Here is a 16,299-nt window from a genome sequence, read left to right as displayed (position 1 = left end):
TTTGTATAATTCTTCTGTGTAGTCTTGCCACCTCTTCTTAATATCTTCTGCTTCTGTTAGGTCCATAACGATTTCTGTCCTTTACTGTGCCCATCTTTGCATGAAAAGTTCCCTTGGTATCTCTAATTTTTTTGAAGAGATCTCTAGTCTTTCCTATTCTATCGTTTTCCTCTATTTGCATTGATCACTGAGGAAGGCTTTCTTATCTCTCCTTGCTATTATTTGGAACTCTGCATTCAAATGGGTATATCTTTCCTTCTCTCCTTTGCCTTTTGCGTCTTTTCTTTTCTCAGCTATTTGTAAGTCCTCCTCAGACAACCATTTTGCCTTTTTGCTTTTCTTTTTCTTAGGGATGGTCTTGATCACTGCCTCCTATACAATGTCGTGAACCTCTGTCCATAGTTCTTCAGGGATTCTGTCTATCAGATCTAATCCCTTGAATCTATTAGTCACTTCCACTATATAATCATAAGAGATTTGATTTAGGTCATACCTGAATGGTCTAATGGTTTTCCCTACTTTCTTCAATTTAAGTCTGAATTTGGCAATTAGGAGTTTATGATCTGAGCCACAGTCAGCTCCCAGTCTTGTTTTTGTTGACTGTATAGAGCGTCTCCATCTTTGGCTGCAAAGAATATAATCAATCTGATTTTCGGTGTTGACCATCTGGTGATGTCCATGTGTAGAGTCGTCTCTTGTGTTGTTGGAAGAGGGTGTTTGCTATGACCAGTGCGTTCTCTTGGCAAAACTGTGTTAGCTTTTGACCTGCTTTGTTTTGTACTGCAAGGCCAAATTTGCCTGTTACTCCAGATATCTCTTGACTTCCTACTTTTGCATTCCAGTCCCGTATAATGAAAAGTACGTCTTTTTTGGGTCTTAGTTCTAGAAGGTCTTGTAGGTCTTCATAGAACTGTTCAGCTTCTTCAGCATTACTGGTAGGGGCATAGACTTGGATTACTGTGATATTGAATGGTTAGCCTTAGAAATGAACAAAGATGATTCTGTCATTTTTGAGATTGCATCCAAGTACTGCATTTCAGACTCTTTTGTTGACTATGAGGGCTACTCCATTTCGTCTAAGGGATTCTTGCCCACAGTAGTAGATATAATGGTCATCTAAGCTAAATTCACTCATTCCAGTCAATTTCAGTTCGCTGATTCCTAAAATATCGATGTTCACTCTTGCCATCTCCTGTTTGACCACTTCCAATTTGCCTTGACTCGTGGACCTAACATTCCAAGTTCCTATGCAGTATTGCTCTTTACAGCATCGGACTTTACTTCCATCACCAGTCACATCCACAACTGGGTGTTGTGGCCCAACCTTTGGGTTCCAACCATTCTGGCCCAGCATGGCCCCACCCATCAGAAAAAGACCCAGTTTCCCCCTCAGTCAGTCTCTCCCATCAGGAAGCTTCCGTAAGCCTCTTATACTTCTCCATCAGAGGGCAGACAGAATGAAAACCACAATCACAGAAAACTAACCAATCTGATCACATGGACCACAGCCTTGTCTAACTCAGTGAAACTATGAGCCATGCCATGTAGGGCCACCCAAGCCGGACAGGTCATGGTGGAGAGTTCTGACAAAAGCGTGGTCCACTGGAGAAGGCGATGGCAAACCACTTCAGTATTCTTGCCTTGAGAACCCCATGAACAGTATGAAAAGGCAAAAAGATAGGACACTGAAAGATGAACTCCCCAGGTCGGTAGGTGCCCAATATGCTACTGGAGATCAGTGGAGAAATAACTCCAGAAAGAATGAAGAGATGAGCCATAAAAACATGGATGAGCCTAAAAATATTTTGTAGAATGAAAGGAGTCAGACACAAAACAGCATGGATTCCATTTATATGAGGTTTTAGACCAGTCTAATTAGTGGCGAGAAAAAGTTAAAACATTGTTTCCCCCTGGCGGGGTAGGGGGGGCAAGGGCCAGAGTGACTGGGAAGGAGGGAGGAAATTTCTGGCAGGAAGGGTCACGATCAGCATCTTGGCAGGTGAGGGGCCCACAGGTGTGTGCATTTGGCAAACTCATCCTGTTTCCAACCAAACTTGAGTCCATTGGTCTGCTGGCACAAAGGCCAATCTACTGACTCCAGGTTATAGTGAAGGAAAGTGCAGCGTGTTTATTGCAGTGGCCAAGCAAGAAGTCCAGGCAGCTAGTGCTTAAAAGGCCCAACCCCCCTGAAGGTTCTCAGGGAAAGGTTTTTAAAGACAGGGTGAAGGAGGAGGATTGTGGGATGTGTGACCAGCTTGTGGACATTCTCCTGATTGGTTGGTGGTGAGGTCATCAGAAGTCAACATCATCAACCTTTGGATTCCAATCATTCTGTGGTCTCCATACTTGTGAGCAGCATGCAGTTGACTTCTTCCACCTGGTGGGGTTTCAGGGTTTGTATCTGCAAAACAGCTCAAAGAACATGGTTTAGAATATTATTAGAGCCCTTAAGGAGAGACTAAAAGTCCTTGACTTTGTTTAATGGCTAAACTATTATTATTTTGTCTTACTTGACTGTTTTCCTTTGCTTCTGCATTTTCTCAGTCCTCTGATTAAATTTATTCTTTGGACCTTGGGGAAGGCTAGGAAGCTAGAGTTTTTCTACAAACAAGAGGCAGGCAGAGGTCATGGAGGGGGTACCTGTCCTGGGAAAGCCTCATGGGGTCCTGCTTGGTTGCAATCCAATGGGACACTCAAGATTTGTGTATTTCGTTGTGTGTAGATTTTAATCTTAAAAGAAAAAAAAATTGTAAACAAATTAAACTGTAGTTATGATAAACATGCTGAAGTTTGGGGGTAGGCAGTGTACAAATGTCTGCAGCTATTTTCAAGGCATCAAAAATGATACAATAGGTTGATGGGTGGTCCGAGGGATGGGAAGATGGACGGGTATGTGATAGAGCAAGGGCAGAAGAATGCCAGCAGTAGACTCAGGGCAGTGGGGACACAAGTGTTCACTGCAAACGCCTTCAGCTTTTCTCTCTGAAAACGTTTACAATAAAATGTGGGGAAATCAGTTCCAAAGTTAGTGCACAAAGGGCTGTTTTTGGAGACATTGGGAGGACTTTGCTTCTCTGTGACCAGCAGGAGGTGGTGAGTGCCTGGAACGCACACGTGTTTCTGGAGTCCTGGTGCCATGCTGGGTGCCATGGGATGGATGATGCTGGCAGAGCTGCAGGTTTCTGAGGCAAATGCTACTTGTATGTTTATGGGTCTAGACCAAGTGTCAGGTCCTGATGTGGGGGTTGAGACTATCTACTTCTTTGAATTCTTGGTGATTCTTGTCTTTGGGGATTTCACAGACTAGGTGGGAGGTCAAATACTCATGTGAGGAAGATTTAATTGCCGCAGTTTTGATGTTTGCTAGGAATGCTGCTGGGCTCCCGAGATGGAAAAGTGAAGGGGGCTGGACCAGCCAGCTGGAGGCTGGAGGGCAGGAAGGAGGGGACAGGATGTCCCTACAAAGGGGCTGCAGGACCAGAGTCAAGGTGGGGTGTTGCAGGGCTGTGGGGACCAGGGCTGGATAAAACAGAGGTGGAAACTAGGGGTTCCATAGGTTGGAGGCAGATTTTAAAAGTCTTTGAAAGTCAGGACTGGGGGATTCTCAAAATAATCAGACCAGGAAGCCATGGATGGTTCCAAAGCAGGGGTTGCCCTGGGGTGGGTTGCAAATCTGGACACAGAGCGTGGTTAGAGGAACCAGATGGGTCGCGGGAAGGGGAGATGGTGGCCTCTGAGGAGGGGGCTCACGGAGGCTGATGTCCTGGATGGGGTGGAGTGGGAGGAGCCAGGGCTTAGGTCTGGACCCACATGGACTCTTTCCTTGCCCCTGGCATGCTGGCCCCCAGCAGTGTGGCTGGGCACAGAAGGCTTTACGGCAAGCAGGGGAGGGGATGGGACCTCGCAATGTCTGTCTTCACCGAAGTCACTTAATCCTCCGGGCCTCAGGCTGATCATCCCTCCCACCCTGAGCAGGGGCTCCTCAGGCCGGAGGGGCAGTGTCCACCTCCGTGTTCCACCTGGCCAGCTGCCCAGGGTGGACCCCAGCCTCAGCTCAATCTTCCCTCTCTCCCCTCATCTCTTCCTAAGTCTCCTGTGGTCCTTCCTCTGTGGGGCTCAGTGGGGGCCATCACCCAGCAGCAGGATTGTTAGTAAGAGGAGAGGATTCTGGAAAGAGTAACACCCTGAAATTTTTCACAAGATGCAGTGCTGGAAGGAAAGGGATTGGGGCAGCTTCTGCCTGTAAGTGATGCCAGAAGGCAGGAGAGGGGAGAGGGGGGTACCTACCCAGGCCTATCCAGAAGTCAAGAAAGAGAGATGCAAAAAGAGAGAAACCCACAAATATTCAATTCTTGCCAAGATGTCTCCCCCACAGCTAGGCAGGCCTCTCACTGTCTGAAGGCAGAAGTGGGGTGTGGGGTTGACCAATCAGGAGACATGGGGGTGAGTGACCAGGAGGTCAGTGGGCGAATGACCAGGAGGTGAGTGGGCTCACAGAGGGAGCCTTGCAGAGGGTACTTGAAGGGTGGGGAATCTTGAGCCCCTGGGAGGGGCTGCCCCCTCTGATCTGCATGAAGATGGACTGGGTGCTCAGACCCCCTGGCTGAGCGTGTCCTGTGCAGTTGCCTCTGCCGGCATCAGCTCACAGCAACCTGGAGCCATCCTGGAGTGGGCCAGGCACCATGAAGTCTCCATAATAGAGATGAGGAAGCTGAGGCTCAGAGAGGCTGAGAAAAACTGGACTTAGCTCCGAGGGGAGAAGTGTCAGATCCAGCCCACTGTGGGACCCCTACCGCATGCTCTGGAGTCAGATGCCAGGTTCCCCCCGGGCTCTGTCCTACACCAGGCACTCCACCATCCTGGCTCCTCTGATCGTCCAGCCTCCTGTTTTACAGACGAGGAAACTGAGAGTCAAAGGTGACGCCTACTCATGGCCAAAACACCCCCGCAGCCCAGCATTCAGGTCCCCAGACCACCTCTCCCCGTGCAGCTCACCTGGGGTCCTGTCCCCACCAGGGGCTCCTCCGCCCTCCATGCCCGTGCCCACGCCCACTCTGGCAGGAGCCTGCACAGCCACTCCAGGAATCGTTCATACCCTTCAGCGGCAAGCAAACAAACTCCCCGCTCCATTTATTTCACAAGTCTCCCGATTTAATTAGGTTTTCCAGTTTTCTGCCTGTCCTGGGCCAGTCACTCCTTGGAGCAGTGGAGAATTCATTTGCACCTGCTGTCAGAAAGCGGCTCTCCCCAGTTAGAAAAATAATTAAGCCATCATCACACATCAGGGGTAATGAATCACCATTTCTCACTCAGTTCGCAGGTCGTTTGTTTCCCCTGCACTGGCGAAGGAGGTGCAGACTAAATTTGAGCAGCTGCCAAATGGATCCCCCTCCCCTTGCCCCCCCTTCCCTCTCCTCTCTCCCCAGAGACCCTGCTTTCTCCTTGATTGGTGCCCCCGGCCCGGCAGCCTCTGAGGACACAGGGCTCTCCCAGGGCCTCTAGCCTGGGCTTCAGGTGGCAGGCCACGAAATCACCTGCTTCTGCTTTTTCTCAGGCACCTGACTCACAGGTGGCCACTACCTGGGTAGCCTGGGAGGTGTCACCTGAATGAGACCTGTATGAGTTTCCTAGGGCTGTCTTAACTAATGTCCCCAAACTGGGCGGCTTAAAACTACAGAAATATATCATCTCATGGTTCTGGAGGCCAGAAGTCTGAAATCAGGTGTCAGTGGGGCTTCAGAGGCAGGTCCTTCCTGCCCCTTCCGGTTCCTGGGGTTGCCGGCTGTCCTTGGCTTTCTTAGGTTGGTGGACCCATCTCCCCATCTCTGCCCGAGTCGTCACGTGGCCCTCTTCCTGGTGCCAGGTATCCCTTTCCTTCCTCTGCCTTGTCACTGGGTTTATGGACCACTCTAATCCAGGATGACCTCATTTGGAGATCCTTGCCTTAATTTCATCTGCAAAGGCTATTTCCAAATAAGATCCCATGTACGGGTCCTGGGGGTTAGGATGTGGACATATGTTTTTGGGGGAGGGATGGGAGACACAGTTCAACCCACTTCAGGTTCAACCTTTCAGGTGGTTTTGTTCCCAGATACTCCCACACCTGGACACCGCCAGGATCCCAGGAGATTCTGCGTGTGTGTATACACTGCAGCCTGGCCCCTCTTCCCAAGCAAACTCCATCTCAGAACAGGCAGGCCAGCAATTGGAGACCTGGGGCTGGTGTGTCAAGGTACTGCATCTGGGGCTGGCTTTCAGTCCCATGACGATGTCTGGGTAGCCACTGCCCATAACCCACTGGATCAGGTGCCATGGGGTTCACAGACCAGCAATGCCATCTGGAAGCTCACAGTCGTGGAGCAAGGTCAGAGGTGCTCGGACACTGGTACTGGGATTGGAAGGTGGGATAAAGATGGGCTGGGGAGCTGGGGATCATATGGGGTGTGCTCTGCCTTCAAAGGGACAGAAAAGAATCTAGAACCCCTCCTTCCATTTTCACCCCTTCCCTCTGCCCTCAGGGCTTCCCTTGTGGCTCAGCTGGTAAACAATCTGCCTGAATGTGGGAGACCTGGGTTCGATCCCTGGGTTGGGAAGATCCCATGGAGAAGGGTACAGCTGCCCACTCCAGCATTCTGGCCTGGAGAATTCCATGGACTGTATAGACCATGGGGTCACAAAGAGTTGGACATGACTGAGCGACTTTCACTTCACTCACTCTGCCCTCAAACACAGGGTCTCGATGGGAACACATACATAGCTTGCCCTTCGGGGTGCCTAAGATTCGGGGAACCCTCCAGAGATGAGAGGCCACACCTGTTGGTCTGAGCCTTGCTCTATAAAGAAGCCAGGCTGGCAGGAGACTCCAGGACATCTGTGGGGGGAAGAAAGCAAAGAAGCTCCATGAATGTGCCCTTGCCGGCACAGACCCTGAGTCACATCATTAACAAACTTGAAAAAAATTCTGCATTTTCTTGACCCTCTAAAGCTGGTGTTCTTGATTGACTGACCGACTGATGGATTGATTGTGCCTGTCGTTCCCGAAGGAGTCTTTCCTTTGGGACTTAACTAGTTCTCTTGCCTTTTCTTTCCTTGCTCCCTATTTTGGTTTAACTACCTGCACAGAGTTGGACATGACTGAAGCGACTTGGCAGCAGCAGCAGCACCTGCTCTGGGAGGTAGTACCCATGTCCCGCCACCTGATGGCGCAGGCCAGCCGCCAGCCAGAAAGGCAGAGTTGCCAAGGTTTTATCTTCCTATTTGAACACTGGGTATGAATTCATCAGCCCACTGAATCGTTGTCATTCCGGAACCAGCCCCTGGGGTGAACCCAATCTGGCTGACTGTTATGGAAACAGCATCTCAAGAGGCTTCACCGCCGCAGATGTAAAAATGAGCGCACCCAGGTTTCTCTGTTTGGGAATGGCAGGTTTTTAAGATGTGTTTTCTTGTTTCTGTCTGGAGGAGGATTTCTTGATGTCAAGGAGACTATTCCCTCCCCACGCGACAGCATCTGGGGGCAGCTTTTTAGGGGTCTAGCTCAGATCAGGAGCGTGGGCACTGGGCTTTAATTTTGGCTTCCAAGGTGGTTTGACTCTGATGTAGAGACCCTCTATCTAAGGTCAGGGTGTCAGGAGCTGCCAGGGGTCCTGGGAGAGGCCCTGCCCCAGCCAACAGGTGTCTGTGCAGTGGCTGCTACAGGCAGGGGCTGCTCAGCTGTGAAATGGCCCAGTGGAGGGTCGCTTCTCTGGTGAGAGCTGGAGGCATGGGGGTACCCCACTTCCCATGATATCTGCCTAGCACCTCTGGGCATTCTACGGTCAGTGCCCTCCATATCCACAGGTTCCATATCTGCAGATTCAACTAAATTCAGGCTGAAAATACTTGGAAAAAATAGAGTCCCCCGGAAGTTCTAAAAGGCAAAACTTGGATTTGCTTCTTACTGGCAATTATCTACATAGTATTACATTGTATCAGTGGTATAAATAATCTGGAGGTGATCTGAAGTATTTGGGAGGACGTGCATGCATTATATGCAAATTTGTTGCTGTTATTTAGTCTCTGAGTTGCGTCTAACTTTCTTACGACCCTATGGGCTGCAGTCCGACAGGCTCTTCTGTCCATGGGATTCTCCAGGCAGGAATACTGGAATGGGTTGCCAGGCCCTCCTCCAGGGCATCTTCCCAACTCAGGGACTGAACCTGCGTCTCTTGCATTGGCAGGTGATTCTTTACCACTGAGACTCCAGGGAAGCCCTATATGCAGACACTGCGCCACTGGACGTGAGCATCATAGATTCTGGTTCGGAGGGGCTCCTGGAACCAGACCCCTGAGGGGTGCCTGTACTGCTGTCAGTCTGTCTGTGCCTCTGCCTGTCCTTCATTCCTTCTTCCATCCTCATCCCACCCACTTGCCTTTGTTCACCCTGTGGGAAGCCCTGACGTCAGTGAGCTTGAGCTTCGAGGTCTCTTGGTTCGTCTCTTCATTGTCAGACTTTTCCCCGTCCCACCGCCCAATCCCAGGGACTCAACCCTGATCCCACCGGTGACACTGAGTATGGCCGGAGGCCCAGAACCCACAGCCGTCCCTCGTCACTTCCTCTGTCACATCCACGAGTTGAGCCACGGGGCAGATGGGTCTGGAGGTCTCGGAACGTTTTCTGAGCGCTGTTGAACTCTCTCTGGGGTCCGGGAGCGGAGTTGGACTGTTCTGCATAGAGAGAAAGGAGAACTTCACTTAAGGGAAAGAAAAGATGCTTTGTACCATCTGGGCCATTTGTTCACCAGAGAGGAGCGCCGGCTTGTGTCCCTCTGAGAAGTGAAGTGGGAACAATGATGAAGATACAGGAAGTAGGTTGTCGTCAGGGACGTCGCTTAGCACATTAGCAGCGCCATTCCCACAGAAGTACGGGGCATCCCCTCCTTCCCCTTTCTGTCCACTGGGCACTTGCATGGCCACCACGTGGGATTTTTGCCGCATTTAACGACCCCTGATGTTCAGGGCTCTCCCTATGACTGCAACCAAAAGATAAAACCCAACAACACCCTCCATGTGAAGCCATCGCAATCATAACATGGTCACCACCTCCCCCCCCACACACAAAAGCTAAATGTAGACGCTCATGTTCTGATCATGAATGTGAGCAGTCAGAGGCTAAAGTGAGGAGTTCCCAGCCAAGCAAGCATGGGAAGTACCCGGAACCTCTGCGCCTGTTACCCCTTGTGTAAAATGGGGTGAGATCACCCTCTTTATTAGTGTCCCGGGGCTGCCTTCACAAAGTCCCACACACTGGGGCACTTGAACCACAGGAACAGCAACTTCTCTCGCAGTCCGAAGCCTGAAGCCTGAAGTCGAGGTGTCAGGGGCCACCTCCCTCTGAGACTCTGGGTAGAATCGTCCCTGGCCTCCCAGTTCTGGTGGCTGCCGGCAATCCCGGCCTCTGGGAGCATCCCTCCAGTCTCTGCCTCTGTCCCCAGGGACTGTCTTCTCCCCGCATCTCTGTCTTCGCAGTGTCTTCCCCCTTCTTTTAAGGTCAATGGCCATACTGGCTTAGGGCCCACCCTAACGACCTCATCTTAACCGGATTCCTATCTGCACAAATAACATCACATTCAGAGGTCCTGGGGTTGGGGGGGGGGCGCTGAAACTTCAACATATCTTTCGAGGGGACAGAATTCAACCCAAAACATCCACCTTACAAGTTGGGAGTTAATGACTTCACATGTAGAAAATGGCTGGAGTCATGTCTGGACCTTAGTAAACACTGTGTCAGCTGTACTAATTACAGCTGTTATATGTGTTAGCTTTTCTCTGAGTGGTTTAGATTTCTCAGCCTTAGCATGACTGACATCCAGGGCCGGGTCATTCTTAGTGAGGGGCTGTACCGGCCTCTGTTTACTAAGCACCAGCACCCCCACCCTCCATCCACTCCAGGCTCAACATCCCCAGAGTGGGAGTTTTCTTTCCTCCAGTGGTCTGGGTGGCCAGCCTCTGTGCCGAGAAAGTGGGGGCAGGTTTGGGAGGGAGGGGCTGATCTTGTCCCCCATGGAGACTCGGTGGTTTCCCTGGAGGTGCTTGTGGTTCTGGGCAGGGCCTGGGTTCTGAGCTTGCTACCCAGAGCCTGGGAGTCTGTCTGTCTGCCCTCATCTTGCTGGTGCTGGACCCCGATGCTGGAGCAGGAAGCCTGTGGCTGGCAAAGCCTCCGTCACCTCTTTAGGGACCATTCCCCCAGGTCTGGTGGTGCCGGGACACGGCACTGCCGAGCCCCAGTCACACACTGGCAGGATCACCAGTGAGAATCTGGATGATCCCTGCAGTTCACGGAGCAGCCAAAAGTGGGGGGTGGGTGGTTCTTGAGCTTCCCTGTCTCACTTTAGAGCGGCAGCAGAGACCCGGGCCCAGCTCCTGCGATCCCATCCCAGCTTGACCACTGAGTGCTGTTGACCTTGGGCAAAGCATGCCACCCTGTGCCTCAGTGTCCCCTTCTGTGATATGGGAGAACAGTGATCCTACCCCTTGGAGTTGAGTCAACCCACAGACAGCGCTTGGACCAGTGCCCACACGACCAGTGGTGACTTAAGCGTCAGCTGCCAGTGTCTGTTGTGAAGGATGCTGTTCTCCCCTTGACTCTGGGCCAGGCTCTTGCTCGGGTGCCTAGGCTGAGCCAGAACGGTGGACCCCCAGGGTGAAGCTCGCCTGTAACAGGCTGTGTGAATAGCTCACAGATGTGACAGGTGGAGTCCCAAGCAGGACACCAAATGCACAGCAATTTCCCAGAAAGTGGAAGTCCTAAGGGGGCAGGTTGGCTTGTGTTGTTTCTTCCAGGCCTGGAATGACCTGTCCCTTCAAGTCAGGAGCCAAGTGGTTCGCCCAAAACAGAGGCCGCTGCAGCTCACCCCTCAGCCAGACCCTGCCAGGGATCTCCGGGCCGGCCTCTCTGGGCCAACCCTTGGCAGTGGCTGGTGACAGCCTAGAAGTGTTGGAAATAAACCTGTTGTGACTCAGCTGGTAAAGAATCCACCTGCAATGCAGGAGACCTGGGTTCAGTCCCTGGATTGGGAAGATCCCCTGGCAAAGGGAAAGGCTACCCACTCCAGTATTTTGGCCTGGAGAATTCCATGGACTGTATAGGGGGTCACAAAGAGTCGGACACGACTGACTGACTTTCACTTCCAACTCAGATTCAACGTGTGGGGGTGACGAGGGCTCAAGTGAGACATGGCGTTGCGAGCCCAGTGAACGGCGGCCACGGTGCCGCTGGGACAGTGTGTCCCTCATCAAGGGTGTGCCGGGTGCTGCCCTTGGCCCCCGTCCTCTCAGGACCTCTGGAGTCCTCCCCGTTAGCCCCCCGACCCTCCATGCTCACACCCCCATGCTCTCCCACCTCTCTCCTCCATCAGCCCTCCCTCAGCAAGCAGTGCCCGTGGCAGAGACTCCTTGGGATCGGGGGTTTGGGGGATACGGCTGCCGCCCCAGGGAGCCCACATCTAGTTGAGGAGGGGGGCTTCACTGTTTGGAGCCACGACTGCAGTGACGTGAGAAAGAAGACCTGTGTGACCCAGGCCGCTCAGGCAAGGCCATGTGCTGTGGACACAGTTCTACTCGGCTCCTCCATGGAAGGCCTGTGATGCTCGCTGTCCGGCAGCCCCAGAATGGATCCCGGCCACTCCCTTCTCAGCCCACCACCAAGGTGAGACCCTGCAGGGCTTCACAGCAGGCTCAGTTCTAGGTGACCACACGCACCCCACCTGTACTTGGCGGACCTGGAACTCAGTGAGCCTGTGAGCCCTTCATCCCGATGGTGGAGACGGGCTGTGACCGGCTTTGGCCTCAGGGTCCCCTCTGCATTGCAGGGGAGTCCGAGTGCCCCCTGGCAGAGGCCATGTTGTGAGCTCCTTTCCACCCCGGGCTGGTGGCATCCTCTGTCCACATCCTGTCTTTCCATCCTGAGCCTTTCATCCTTCATGTGCCCCCAGGGAGTCAGATGTAAGGGGTGATCTCGTGTAGCTCGCCCTGGCCCTGGCAGGAGCAGGTGGCCGCGGGCTCCAGGCAATGCTGACTAGCGTCACTAGGTGGCGCCAGGGACCACGGCAAAGGGAGAGCACCTCCTGGGGCTCTCACCTACTGTATTCACTCAGCGTCTGCCTCCCTGCAGGTAGTAAGCATGACCCTTCGTCTTCAAATGCATAAGTCAGGTGGGGGGGGCATTGCTGAAAGAGGTACCCCCAGGCTTTTGCATTTGCTGTTGGCAGGGGCTCTCATAAGTGGGTACCAGGTCCGAATCATGCAGCCCCAAATCTGTAACAGTTTTTTGGCCTTTTCAGGAAAAAACACAGTGAAGCTCTGTTTTGTTTCATCCCTGGCTCATGTCACAGTTTATGATGTACTTTAAATTGCAAATTTCACTGGTACTATTGCTTGGTATTCTACATTTGGGGAAAGTAAAAGTGTATGTTCATTAATTTCTATTTATTCATATTTAATAAGCCTATGTTAAGGTAAATGAGAGGAAACAATTTCTTCTCAGAAGCTCTGAAGGAATAATCATGTGTCAATCGACGTAAGCTGGGTTATGCTCAGTAATAGACGATGCAAATCAAAGTGAGCAGCTGTTTCTGACCCATACTGCGTTGCGGGTCAGCTGGGTGGTTCTGTGTTGATGGCACCATATCCCAGGACCCAGGCTTACCCTGTGACCACCTGCTGGTTGCCAGAAAAGAGGGCATGGTGGTCCCAAATGCAAACTCGGATGGAGAGGCTGTGGGTGCGTAGACTTTGTCCCTGCGAGGCTCAGGATCGCACAGCTGGTAAGTGGCTGAGCCTCGTGGGGATGCAGTCTGTGCACCCACTGCCTCTGTGTCCGAGTTTGCATTTGCCGGTGGGAGGAGAAGCCTCTGTCATCTCGGTTTACCTGCCACATGCACCCCTGCTTGTTCTCACAAGGCTTGACTTATGGTTGCAGTGACTTCTGTAAAGAAGGCTAAAAGTTAGACAGAGAAGGGATTAAAAATAAAAATGATTAAACCAATGGACAGATAAACCCAGAAGCCAACAGAGTCGTGGGGCTTCAAGAACATCTCTTTGCCTGTCTCCTCCAAATATCAGGAAATAGTAGTTTTCATGTGTTGGATATTTACTGCAGATCCGGCAACAACCTAAGTGCTTTTCATGTGTGATCCCAGTTCACTCGCAGAACAGCTCCACACGGATGCACGGTTCTTAGCTCTATTTCCCAAACAAAGATGCCAAGGCTATGGGAGAGTAAGGCCACGCAGCGGCATGAAGTTCCAGGCGGTGCTGGAATCCTGGTGCTGGCCGGCAAGCTACAGCGGCAAGAAGCCCTGGTGGGGAGCTGTGCTACGCAAGTTTCTTCCACCAGGTGGCAGCACGTGTCTTCTCGCAAACCTCTTGCCACCTGCCTAGAGCACTTGAGATCCAGGAAGGGGGTGACCCAGGGGTCTTCTGTCCAGTCCCATTCTTTACAAAGGAATTTAGATCCAGAAATGAGGTGTGCCACCGCACACATGTGTACACTGGTTGTCACATCTCCGCAATCCAACACACACACACACACACACACCTCATTGTCTGGCCCGTTTCTGAATTCATCCCACCCCTGTGTGGTTTGCATGGAGCCCAGTTTAAAGAGGTGGCAACGCTATAATCAGAGAAGCCATTCACTTGATGTTGTAAGTAACGACATGGAAGTTATTAGAACAGCCATTATTAAGAGGTTCAGAGGGGTCAGGGAACTCATGCCAGTTCTTCTTCGGGTTTTTCTTGCTGTCTGGTGTCAGGAGAGAACTGCTGGGAGCTGCTATGGGGGGTGCTGACCATGGTGGCCAGCCTGAGAAATTGGGGTTTCCTTCCAGAGCAGTGGGGGAGCCACTGAAAGTAGAGAGGAGGAGGGTAATGTGATGACTGAGTTTTAGAGAAACGAATCAGGGCATGTCTGAGAAAAGAGAGCCAGGCATTGGAACCCTTGCCCAGAAGCGGCTACAGACCCTGATGTGAGGTGTGAAGGCTCCAGTGGGATTGGCATCTCCTACGGGAGAGGGTTTGGGGAGAAAACGAAAGAGACTTTTGAGGAAGACTGGACAGGACTTGGGAGCCCTGGAGATAGGAAGGGCTAGGGAAAGGGAGGAAGCAGAGACAGCCTGGGGTCCCAGAAGGTTCACCCCCACCCACTTGGTCCTGGGATAAGAGGTGGCTCACACGAGGTCATTTTGAGGTGTCTTGACTCAAGCAAGCAAAACTCCCACTGTCTCCGGGCTAATTTAGAACAGCGGTGCGCAGAGAGTGCTCGTCCAGCCTGCCTGGACTCCACAGTGCATCTGCCTGGAGCTGGCATCGGGGGCGTCCTCAGATTCTCAGGCTGAACCACAGAGGAGATTCAACCCATGCTCTTGACACAGCATTCACAGTGAGTGCAATAGCCTGGGCGATGTTTCATGGCAAAACCAAGTTAGTGTAGCACTTAAGTAAATCCACCTGGGATGCTGGTGTTGACGTGTCCATGGAGAACAGGACAGGGGAGCAGACGGACTTGACATTGGAAGGGCTCTGGGCCACCTTCCAGGGTTGAGAGTTGGCCCAGAATCCTGCAGGCTGGATGAGCCTTAGAACCTTCTAGACTTCTAGACTCTTTCTTCGTGACTCTGGGTCTCACCTCTAGCAGCCAGATCCTTGGTGGGATCTTTGGGGAGACAGGGAGCTTGTTGCTGTTGTTGTTTTTGGCAGCTGACAGGTGGAGGGCTGGCCCCACCTGTTTTAACACCTCCTCTCAAGCTGAAAGCTACTCTGCTTTGGAAACACAGAGAGAACTTGTGTTTCCAGCCCTTCAGTGTTTGAAGATGGCCTCCTGCCTCCTGTGTCTCCTGTCTTTCAGAGCGGTTTGCTTTTGTGCCGTGGAGTCAATGAGCCCACACTGAGTTTGAACAGAGGTTCCAAAGTGTGGTCCTCAGACCAGCAGCATCAGCACCACCAGGAACTTACTAGAAATGCAAACTGCCGGCCCCACCTGGGCCTACTGAATGGGACCCTCTGGGAGCTCACCTGTAGTTTAACAGCCCTCTTGAGATAGAGATGATGGTACCAACACAGAGGCAGGGGTGTGAGAGTAAAGGGTCAGCAACAGGCCCTTCCAAAGGGAAAAAAGAACACCCTGAATTGTAGCATCTGCGGATTCCCACCGTGTGAATACGCCCACCGGGCTGATCGGTTTCAGGCGACCCACCCACTGCCAACTGGCTCCAACCGTTCCTGAAAAGCATGAACCAGCTCCAGCACATTCGACAGGGGAGATTAAGTAACCCCAAAGGAAGGTCATGTACGCACTGCAGTATTCAAAACGGATAACCAACAAGGATCTGTTGTGTAGCACATGGAACTCTACTCAGTGCTAGGTGCCAGCCTGGATGGGAGGGGAGTTGGGGGGAGAATGGGCACATGTATACGCAAGACCGAGTCCCTTTGCTGTCCACCTGAAATTATCGCAACGGTGTTAACCCACTACACCCAATACAAAATCAGAGTTTGAAGTTTGTAAAAAATAGTCCCAAAGACCACTGGGAGGAGAATTTGGCCCCCATGCAGTCCAGGGAGGGGTTTTTGGGGAGCTCTGTCCTGGAGGAGACAAAGCCAGTGCTTGTTTGAGACCTCATCCCGGGGGTCCTCACACCTCTGTGTTTCCAGCACACACTCTCCACCCGTCAGGTGCCCACAGACCCTCACTGAACACTCCTCCCCGGCCCCACATTGACTGACCCGACCACCTCTCTCCCACTGTCCGTGCTCCCATGGAGGAGCAGTGGAGGGGGTGGAAGGGGACCTCGACCTCCCAGGTTACTTCCTCCTTCAGGGCCCGCCCCGCCTTCGCCTCTGCCTCTGTCCCACGTTTTCTTTGTCTTCTGCAGAGGTGGCAGGACAGTGCCCTCTGCCCTCGCCCAGTCCTGCCCTCATCCGACAGAGGAAGGCGGTTGGGTGAGAATCTAGAAAACTCCTGCCCTCATCACCTGGCCGTCTTATCCCCTCTTGGAGTGAACTTTAGGGGCAAACCTGATCTGATGGGTGGCGTGTAAGTGGCCCTCAGTTGAGACTTTCTGACCGTGAAGGTGGAAGGTCCAGCTGCTAGAGGAGGAGGACTGGGTCCCTAGGGGCCCAAGATGTCAGGAGCAGGAATTGAGGGGGCGGCACGTGGCAAGTCCCAGGGTGGCCACATGGGCTCTTGTTCCGTCTGCCTTTTCCGTCGACTCCTGGGGACTCCAGTCCTGCTTTTCTCTGGTGGAGGCACAGGCTGCCCTC

At 52.4% G+C, this 16,299-nt stretch overlaps 1 protein-coding gene and 1 long non-coding RNA gene across 13 annotated transcripts in view; one reads left to right on the top strand and one right to left on the bottom strand.

The window, feature by feature from the left end:
* The window catches only part of RBFOX3 (RNA binding fox-1 homolog 3), a 440,759-nt gene that overhangs the window by 164,188 nt on the left and 260,272 nt on the right, over window positions 1-16,299 (top strand). The gene's annotated exons all lie outside the window — the stretch shown is intronic.
* LOC147351190 (uncharacterized) lies at window positions 2,078-5,367 on the bottom strand. The gene is made up of 3 exons (XR_015148406.1): window positions 4,996-5,367; window positions 4,794-4,884; window positions 2,078-2,401 (listed from the first exon to the last, which is right to left on the bottom strand). It is a non-coding gene; the product is annotated as an uncharacterized LOC147351190 (long non-coding RNA).

Source organism: Bos grunniens, chromosome 19 (genome assembly GCF_055505025.1).
Source record: "Bos grunniens cultivar Pamir isolate PY7600 chromosome 19, Bosgru_T2T1.0, whole genome shotgun sequence".
NCBI lineage: Eukaryota > Metazoa > Chordata > Mammalia > Artiodactyla > Bovidae > Bos > Bos grunniens.
This window is presented reverse-complemented; position numbering and strand designations above follow the sequence as displayed.